A 10808-nucleotide genomic window follows, 5' to 3' on the forward strand; every position below is an offset into this window, starting at 1 on the left:
GATAATTTCTTAGGGTGTATGTCGATAATGCCGTTTATTATTAAGAAAATACAATACTTACGATAGATGAATTGGTAGCACTGATCAGAAATTGACAGATGATATTCAGCTGATATGACTTTTGTCTACGAGTCAATGTTTGTTTACGATCAAAATTGTTTAAGTTGAGTGAAATTTTAATGATAATTAAGAATGTTTGTGTATATGTTCGCAAAAAAATAAACTTCGAAGATTTTTTGATGAAAATTAAGTAAATAGAAATTATTTTCAGTCACCAGTATGGCTTGCAACAGTTCGTAATTTTATTACAAAATAAATAAATGCACATTAAATATTCAAACTTGTTGTTTTACCAGAATAAAAATAAAAACAATAGGACTGATCTTTAAGAACGTGCGTTCGTAACGAAAGTATATATGACAAAATCTTTATTTATGAACAAAACTCAATGAAATCTTCAACGCTTGTTAAATTTGTCATTTCAAATAAGAAAATGGAGTAAATAGAAAACATATTGTTGAAGTTTTGATAAAAATAGGACATATTCGGAAGGTCGCAGTGGCAACATTTTCAAAAATAGGACAAGTTTTTTACGCCAAAGCGTTCTGCGTAAAGATACCTTTTAGAAAACTATAAAATTGTTATATGTTCTTAAAGAAAATTTTATTTTATTAATAAAAGAGTTAAGACACATTTTGGGCAAAAAAACGGCAAAAATCTAAAATTTTTTGAATTTTTAAATTAAAAAACGTATATTTTTGGATCTGTAAATGACATTGATCTGAAATTTTTTGTATATTATTGGAAATTTTGTTGTCTAACTAACAAGAAAAAATTGAGTCCATTTGGTCCAAAATTACGCCCGGTATTCAAAAAAAGGCGGACCAAGGTATGGTAAATTTTATATCACTAAATTTAGAAATGCCAGATTTATTTCCAAAACATTTCCATTCTGACCCACTGTGGATCGGTAGAATTATTGTTCTATATATCAAACGCAGTAATCTGAGGTTTCGATATGGCTGCAATTAACTTTGGCAGTTTTCGTGCTACGACAGTCGTTTATGCACCATTTTAAAGCATTAATATTGCAATTTGTTTTGGTATATAATTTATTGCATAATGTATTTTTAGAAAATGGACAATTGGATAGATCGGTAGAATTATTTTCCCAGATTTAAAAAGGCGGTAATTTGAGGTTCCGATATGGTTGTGAATAACTTTGACAGTTTTCATGCTATAACAGTCATTTATGCATCATTTTAGAGCATTATGATTGCACTTTAATATGGTATATCATTTGTGGCATAACGTGTTCGTCTAAAAAAAGGTCAATTTGATGGATCGGTAGAATTGTTGTTCTATGTTTAAAAACGCTGTGATTTGAGGATCCCATATGGTTGCAAATAACTTTGACAGTTTTTACAATCGTGACAATCGTTTATGCATCATTTTAAAGCATTACAATTGCACTTTATAGTTGCCATTTGTTTTGGTATATAATTTATTGCATAATGTATTTTTAGAAAATGGCCAATTGGATAGATCGGTAGAATTATTTTCCCAGGTTTAAAAACGCGGTAATTTGAGGTTCCGTTATGGTTGTGAATAACTTTGACAGTTTTCGTGCTATGATGTTGTTTTATGTTTATGCTATTATGTTGTTCTATGTTTAAAAGCGCTGTGATTTGAGGTTTCGATATGGCTGCATATAACTTTGACAGTTTTCATGCCAGGACAATCGTTTATGCATCATTTTAAAGCATTACTGTTGCACTTTGTTTTGGTATATAATTTGTGGCATAGTGAATTTTTACAAAAATTGGACAGATCGGTAAATTTATTGGTACAGGTTTGGAAATGCGGTAATTTAAGGCTCCGATATGGTTGCAAATATATTTTATAGTTTTCATGTTATTGAAGTCGTTTATATATCTTTTGATTGCATTATAGTTGCCATTTGTTTTGGTATATAATTTGTCGCATAATCTATTTTTAGAAAATGGCTATTTGGATAGATCGGTAGAATTATTTTTACAGCTTTAAAAACGCGGTAATTTGAGGTTCCGATATGGCTGCAAATAACATTGACAGTTTTCACGCTATGACAGTCATTTAGGCATCATTTTAAAGCATTATGATTGATTTCCGATGCTTGACGATGATGGATTAAGGGAACGAATTGCACTAATGATGACATAAATACACTTTTGTAGTCTGCTAATGTCCGACTTCCACAAGCTTGTTTGTATTCTGGAAGTGCTGATAAACCGTCACATCCCCACTTACAAATTAAGACAACATCACAGTTATGAATTTTCCTTAGTTGGTCTTGATGCTGTGTTTTCGAGCAAAGATGATATATCAATACAAGCTTCCACATCATTAACAGCAATAGGTGATGGTAGGATAGTTTTTTTTCCTGGATCGCCTTGTATGATAGTAATATATTGTGTCCTTTTTCATGCAAAGCTTTCCTTAATATTTGGTACTTATTTCGACTGAGACCCAGTTCCAACATAAGCGCTATTGCTTCCTCTTCAGTAAAATTTGATTGTGATGTTGGAGTTGGTATACTTTCCACAATTCGCTTAAGTCGTTTTGGTGATGCATTAGAAAGAATAGTTGCAATATGTACGGCATCCATAGGTTGCTTTTCCTTTTTCAGCATTTCGTTAAATGTATCAGCAATTTCCTCATTTGAGATTGAAAAAAGTTTTTGTGTGACCCTCTTTTTTTTTTGAAGGATCGGTAGAATTGTTGTTCTATGTTTAAAAACGCTGTGATTTGAGGTTCCGATATAGCTGCAAATAACATTGACAGTTTTCATGCCAGGATAATCGTTTATGCATCATTTTAAAGCATTATTGTTGCACTTTGTTTTGATGTATAATTTGTGGCATAATAAATTTTTACAAAAATTGGATAGATCGGTATATTTATTGGTACAGGTTTGGAAATGCGGTAATTTATGGCTCCGATATGGTTGCAAATATATTTTATAGTTTTCATGTTATAGTAGTCGTTTATATATCTTTTTATTGCATTATAGTTGCCATTTGTTTTGGTATATAATTTGTTGCATAATATATTTTTAGAAAATGGATAGATCGGTAGAATTATTTTCACAGCCTTAAAAACGCGGTAATTTAAGGATCCGATATGGCTGCAAATAAAATTGAGAGTTTTCACGCTATGACAGTCATTTAGGCATCATTTTAAAGCATTATGATTGCACTTTAATATGGTATATCATTTGTAGCATAATGTGTGTTTTTACAAATTGGTCAATTTGATAGATCGCACAGTGGGGCAGAATGGAAATTTTTTGGAAATAAATCTGGCGTTTCTAAACGGCTGATCCGATCGGGATAAAATTTGGCGTGAGCGTAGCCAAAAAGTATTCGAGTTTAAGTTGTGAAGATGAACCCCGCAGATGCCCCAGGGACGGAGCTGTGGCGGCTCAAAGTAGGGTACCTACGACATGTAAAATTTTTAAACTTGTGCCATTTTTTTGTTTTTCACCCAAAACTACTTATCTCTTATAATATCCGAGTTATAGGCATTTAAAAATTTAGTGATACAAAATTTACCATACCTTGGTCCGGCTTTTTTTTGAATACCGGGCGTAATTTTGGACCAAATGGATTCAATTTTTTCTTGTTACTTAGACAACAAAATTTCCAATAATATACAAAAAATTTCAGATCAATATCATTTACAGATCCAAAAATATACGTTTTTTAATTTAAAAATTCAAAAAATTTTAGATTTTTTCCGTTTTTTTGCCCAAAATGTGTCTTAACTCTTTTAATAATAAAATAAAATTTTCTTTAAGAACACATAACAATTTTATAGTTTTCTAATAGGTATCTTTACGCAGAACGCTTTGGCGTAAAAAACTTGTCCTATTTTTTGAAAATGTTGCCACTGCATCCTTCCGAATATGACCTATTTTTTATCAAAACTTCAACTTTGGGCGACATGTTCTAAAATCCCAAAGCTAGGATCAGAAAACTGAAAGCAGTTTTGGAAACCTCAATATGTTTTATATTTACTCCAAAAGTATTTTCCCAGCCCTGAAAGAAATGTGGACCCTATGGGCAAAAATGTAAAAATCCCATTTTTGGGATTTTCATTCCTATTTTTGGGAATTGCGGGATGCCCTTTGACCTTTTCAATTTTTTGCATTTTCTTATTTGAAATGACAAATTTAACAAGCGTTGAAGATTTCATTGAGTTTTGTTCATAAATAAAGATTTTGTCATATATTACATATTTGTTAAATTTCTAAAACTATGATTTATATCAAAATTTTAATAGGGTCGATAGCTACAACAATTTAGTCCATATTTATCCCTTAATATTTTTTTAGTTAGATATGGAAATTCTCGACCCTTTACAAAAATTTCAAGCCAATATCTCAATTACATTCAAAAATATGTTCATTTAAGCCTGTATCCTTTAATTTCATATTTTTCATATTTTAGTATTAAATATGACAGAACATGTTTAAATCTTATATTTACCTATTTTCTATTTGTTTGCTTATCCTTATAATTGAAAGGTCCTATTATGCTTAAATTTTCAGATATTTATAACTATTTTTTACCTAAATTTTTTCGACAGATCACTTCGTTCTGTTTCGTTTATGATCATGTAGGTAAAAATATACAGGTAATGATAATTTCGATTTATTCACTAATAAGAAATATCAATGACTGAATTACAGGTTATAGTAATATAGTCCTAAATGTTAATAGGTAGACAGTTCGTTTTTTTACTTTGGAATACCTGTATCGGAAATGACAAGAATTGGTATATAAGTAAACTTCTCAGATTTTAAGTACCATATTTAATAAATCTATAATGAAGATTACATTAAAGTAAGTTGTGTTCCGTTTTATGGAGTGTATCTTCAAAAGGGCCAGAAGAATTGAAGACATTTCAAATTATAAAAAAGCTACATATAGTAGAAAAGTAGACAAAACAGGCATATCAAAAATTGAAAACTTTTTAAAATTTTGATGTAAAAAGTAAGTCTGTGGAAAGAAATCAAAAGAAATTTCGATTAAAATTTTGTAGTTGGATGGAAACTACTACGGAAATCTCAACTTACAACACATCAGCAGGAGCGCCTTGCAAGTCATACGAAGACTTATGTTCAAGGTAAAAAAAGAGGGTCACACAAAAACTTTTTTCAATCTCAAATGAGGAAATTTCTGATACGTTTAACGAAATGCTGAAAAAAGGAAAACAACCTATGGATGCCGTACATATTGCAACTATTCTTCCTAATGCATCACCAAAACGACTTAAGCGAATTGTGGAAAGTATACCAACTTCAACATCACAATCAAATTTTACTGAAGAGGAAGCAATAGCGCTTATGTTGGAACTGGGTCTCTCAGTCGAAATAAGTACCAAATATTAAGGAAAGCTCTGCATGAAAAAGGACACAATATATTACCATCATACATGGCGATCCAGGAAAAAAACAAACTATCCTACCATCACCATCATATCAGCTAAGCTTAACAATGATTGATGGAAAGGTCAGCAATGCTATAACAGAAACTTCTTCCTTCTGGAGATGCTCAATATGTAATGAGAAAAAGTCGCAATTCTCAAATATAAACAAAAGCAGAAGTATTAATGAAGAAGTCCTGTCTTTCGGAATTTCACCACTTCATGCCAGAATACGATTTTTGGATTACTTTTTACTTACTAAATCAACAAAAAATAATGAAGAATTGAAAGAACTGAGAGCTGCGGAAAAAAGCAGAATCCAAGAAGAATTTAAAGTTCAGATGGGATTAAACATCGACAAACCACTTCCAAGTTGCGGTAGTATAAATGACGGTAATATGGCGAGAAGGTTTTTTCGTGATTTTGAAAATACTTTAAAAATAACTGGAATCGACAAGGAGTTGCTTCGAAGAGTTAACACTATTTTAATGGCACTGAATAGTAAACATAAAATTAATGGAAATCGATTTGGGGAATATACATCTGAAATTTCTAAATTACTTGTAGGGAACTAACACCAACGGTACACAAAGTATTGTGTGATGGTCAAATAATAGTTGAATCGAATATTTTTCCACTTGGAGAGTTAACAGAAGAAGCCCAGGAAGCGAGAAATCGAGATTTTAAGCATGTTCAAATTTTCAGCTCAAGAAAATGCTCCAGGCAATTACAGAATGAAGATATTTTTAATAGTTTACTTCTATCTTCTGATGCTGTTCTTTCAACTATGCGAAAAAGATGGATTTGTTATGAAACTCTATCATCTCAAAACGAGGAAGATTTAAAGAACTTATATTACCTTCGATATGACAGATTATTTTATAGAAAATAAGTAGTGTTAGGAATATGACAGATTATTTTATAGAAAATAAGTAGTGTTAGGAATTAACTATATAAGTAGGTTGTAAGAATTAATTGTATAATGTTTAAGATAAACGGTTCAAATAAAAAAGCTATTATACTAACTGATGATATATTTCGGTGGGCGGGAAAGGTGGTTTGTGTGGGGTGATTTAGGTGTTGTTGTACGTGACTCATAATAAAACTATATTTTTTTATTGTATATACAATGTTATAGTCTTTAATAAAATAATTAACTAAATATTTTTTTAAAAATTGTCCAAATATTTTATTCAACACCAAATGTATGTTCTGTCATACTTAATACTAAAATATGAAAAAGATGAAATTAAAGGACACAGGTTTAAATGAACATATTTTTGAATGTAATTGAGATATTGGCTTGAAATTTTTTGTAAAGGGTCGAGAATTTCCATATCTAACTAAAAAAAGATATTAAGGGATAAATATGGACTAAATTGTTGTAGCTATCTGCGACCCTATTAAAATTTTGATATAAATCATAGTTTTAGAAATTTAACAAATATGTAATATATGACAAAATCTTTATTTATGAACAAAACTCAATGAAATCTTCATTGAAATTTGCCATTTCACATAAGAAAATGCAAAAAAAAAATTGAAAAGGTCAAAGGGCATCCCGCAATTCCCAAAAAAAGAATGAAAATCCCAAAAATTGGATTTTTTACATTTTTGCCCATAGGGTCCACATTTCTTTCAGGGCTGGGAAAATACTTTTGGGGTAAATAGAAAACATATTAAGGTTTCCAAAACTGCTTTCAATTTTCTGATCCCAGCTTTGGGATTTTAGAACATGTCGCCCAAAATTGAAGTTTTGATAAAAAATAGGTCATATTCGGAAGGACGCAGTGGCAACATTTTCAAAAAATAGGACAAGTTTTTTACGCCAAAGCGTTCTGCGTAAAGATACCTTTTAGAAAATTATAAAATTGTTATATGTTCTTAAAGAAAATTTTATTTTATTAATAAAAGAGTTAAGACACATTTTGGGCAAAAAAACGGCAAAAATCTAAAAATTTTTTGAATTTTTAAATTAAAAAAACGTATATTTTTGGATTTGTAAATGATATTGATCTGAAATTTTTTGTATATTATTGGAAATTTTGTTGTCTAACTAACAAGAAAAAACTGAGTCCATTTGGTCAAAAATTACGCCCGGTATTAAAAAAAGGCGGACCAAGGTATGGTAAATTTTGTATCACTAATTTTTTAAATGCCTATAACTCGGATATTATAAGAGATAAGTAGTATGTCCAAGCATGTTTTTTTCAAGTTCTCGTCGAGCGCTTTTTTAGTATTTGGGTGAAAAACAAAAAAATGGAACGAGTTTAAAAATTTTACATGTCGTAGGTACCCTACTTTGGGGTTCATCTGCAAAACTTAAACTCGAATACTCCTTGGCTACGCTCACACTATTTACACACAATTTTATCCCGATCGGATCAGCCGTTTAGAAATGCCAGATTTATTTCCAAAAAATTTCCATTCTGCCCCACTGTGCGATCTCTCAAATTGACCAATTTCTAAAACTAAACATTATGCTACAAATGATATACCATATCAAAGTGCAATCATAATGCTTTAAAATTATGGCTAAATGACTATAATAGCGTGAATACTGTCAATGTTATTTGCAGCCATATCTGAACCTCAAATTACCGCGTTTTTAAAGCTGTGAAAATAATTCTACCGATCTATCCAATTGGCCATTTTCTAAAAAAATATATATGCAATAAATTATATACCAAAACAAATGGCAACTATAATGCAATCAAAAGATATACAAACTACTGCAATAACATGAAAACTATAAATGTTATTTGCAACCGTATCGGAGCCTTAAATTACCGCATTTCTAAACCTGTACCAAATATATACCGATCTATCCTCCTTTTTAAACCCGAGAAATAATTCTACCGATCTATCCATTTGGCCATTTTCTAAAAAATACATTATGCAATATATTATATACCAAAACAAATTGTATTTTTAATGCTTTCAAATGGTGCATAAACGACTATCCTAGCACGAAAACTGCCAAAGTTAATTGCTGCCATATCGGAACCTCAGATTACTGCATTTGAGACATATAATAATAATTCTACCGATCTATTAAATTGACCAATTTGTAAAAACACACATTATGCTACAAATGATATACAATATTAAAGTGCAATCATAATGTTTTAAAATGATGGCTATCATACTATCATAGCGTGAAAACTGTCAATGTTATTTGCAGCCATATCGGAACCTCAAAATACCGCGTTTTTAAAGCTGTGAAAATAATTCTACCGATCTATCCATTTGGCCATTTTCTAAAAATACATTATGCAATAAATTATATACCAAAACAAATTGTACTTTTAATGCTTTCAAATGGTGCATAAACGACTATCCTAGCACGAAAACTGCCAAAGTTAATTGCTGCCATATCGGAAACCAGATTACTGCATTTGAGACATATAATAATAATTCTACCGATCTATTAAATTGACCAATTTGTAAAAACACACATTATGCTACAAATGATATACACTATTAAAGTGCAATCATAATGCTTTAAAATGATGGCTAAATGACTATCATAGCGTGAAAATTGTCAATGTTATTTGCAGCCATATCGGAACCTCAAAATACCGCGTTTTTAAAGATGTGAACAACAATTCTACCGATCCTTCAAATTGACCATTTTTTAGACGAACACATTATGCCACAAATGATATACCAAATTAAAGTGCAATCTTAATGCTTTAAAATGATGCATAAATGACTGCCATAGCATGAAAACTGTCAAAGTTATTCACAACCATATCGGAACCACAAATTACCGCCTTTTTAAACCTGGGAAAATAATTCTATCGATTTATCCAATTGGCCATTTTCTAAAAACACATTATGCAATAAATTATATTCTAAAACAAATGGCAATTTCAATGCTTTAAAATGGTGCATAAACAACTGCCCTAGCACGAAAATTGCCAAAGTTAATTGCAACCATATCGGAACCCCAGATTACCGCGTTTATTAAACATAGAACAGTAATTCTACCGATCCTTCAAATTGACCATTTTTTATACGAACACATTATGCCACAAATGATATACCAAATTAAAGTGCAATCATAATGCTCTAAAATGATGCATAAATGACTGTCATAGCATGAAAACTGTCAAAGTTATTCACAACCATATCGGAACCTCGAATTACCGCCTTTTTAAACCTGGGAAAATAATTCTATCGATTTATACAATTGGCCATTTTCTAAAAATACATTAAATCAATTTATTATATACCAAAACAAATGGCAATTTTAATGCTTTAAAATGGTGTATAAGCGACTGCCTCAGCACGAAAACTGCCAAAGTTAATTTGCAACCATATTGGAACCTCAGACTACCGCGTTTATTAAACATAGATCTATCAAATTGACCAATTTATAAAAACACACAAATGATATACAATATTAAAGTGCAATCCTTATGTGTTAAAATGATCCATAAATGACTGCATAGCATGAAAACTGTCAAAGTTATTTACAACCATATCGGAACCTCAAATTACCGCCTTTTTAAACCTGGGAAAATAATACTACCTATCTATCCAATTGGCTATTTTCTAGAAATACATTATGCAATAAATTATATACCAAAACAAATGACAATTTTAATGCCTTAAAATGGTGCATAAACGACTGTCCTAGCACGAGAACTGCCAAAGTTAATTGCAACCATATCTTAACCTCAGATTACAGCGTTTATTAAACATAGAACAATAATTCTACCGATCTATCAAATTGACCAATTTGTAAAAACACACATTATGCTACAAATGATATACCATATTAAAGTGCAATCATAATGCTTTAAAATTATGCCTAAATGACTGTCATATCGTGAAAACTGTCAATGTTATTTGCAGCTATATCGGAACCTTAAATTACCGCGTTTTTAAAGCTGTGAAGATAATTCTACCGATCTATCCAATTAGCCATTTTCTAAAAATACATTATGCAATAAATTATATACCAAAACAAATGGCAATTTTAATGCCCTAAAATGGTGCGTAAACGATTGTCCTAGCACGAAAACTGCCAAAGTTAATTGGAACCTCAGATTCCTGCATTTGATACATAGAACAATAATTCTACCGATCTAAAAAATTGAAGAATTTGTAAAAACACACATTATGCTACAAATGATATACCATTTTAAAGTGCAATCATAATGCTTTAAAATGATGCCTAAATGTCTGTCATAGCGTGAAAACTGTCAATGTTATTTTCAGCCATATCGGAACCTCAAATTACCGCGTTTTTAAAGCTGTAAAAATAATTCTACCGATCTATCCAATTAGCCATTTTCTAAAAATATATTATGCAACAAATAATATACCAA

At 30.7% G+C, this 10808-nt stretch overlaps 1 long non-coding RNA gene across 1 annotated transcript in view; it reads left to right on the plus strand.

Annotated features, from left to right (window-relative positions):
- The first annotated feature begins 7742 nt into the window (after window positions 1-7742).
- Window positions 7743-10808, plus strand: part of LOC124418877 — a 3669-nt gene continuing 603 nt past the window's right edge. The window contains exon 1 of the long non-coding RNA XR_006940275.1: window positions 7743-7754. This is a non-coding gene — a long non-coding RNA (uncharacterized LOC124418877). The remainder of the gene's footprint in view (window positions 7755-10808) is intronic.

The sequence above is a fragment of the Lucilia cuprina genome, chromosome 2 (assembly GCF_022045245.1).
Source record: "Lucilia cuprina isolate Lc7/37 chromosome 2, ASM2204524v1, whole genome shotgun sequence".
Taxonomy (NCBI): Eukaryota; Metazoa; Arthropoda; class Insecta; order Diptera; family Calliphoridae; genus Lucilia; species Lucilia cuprina.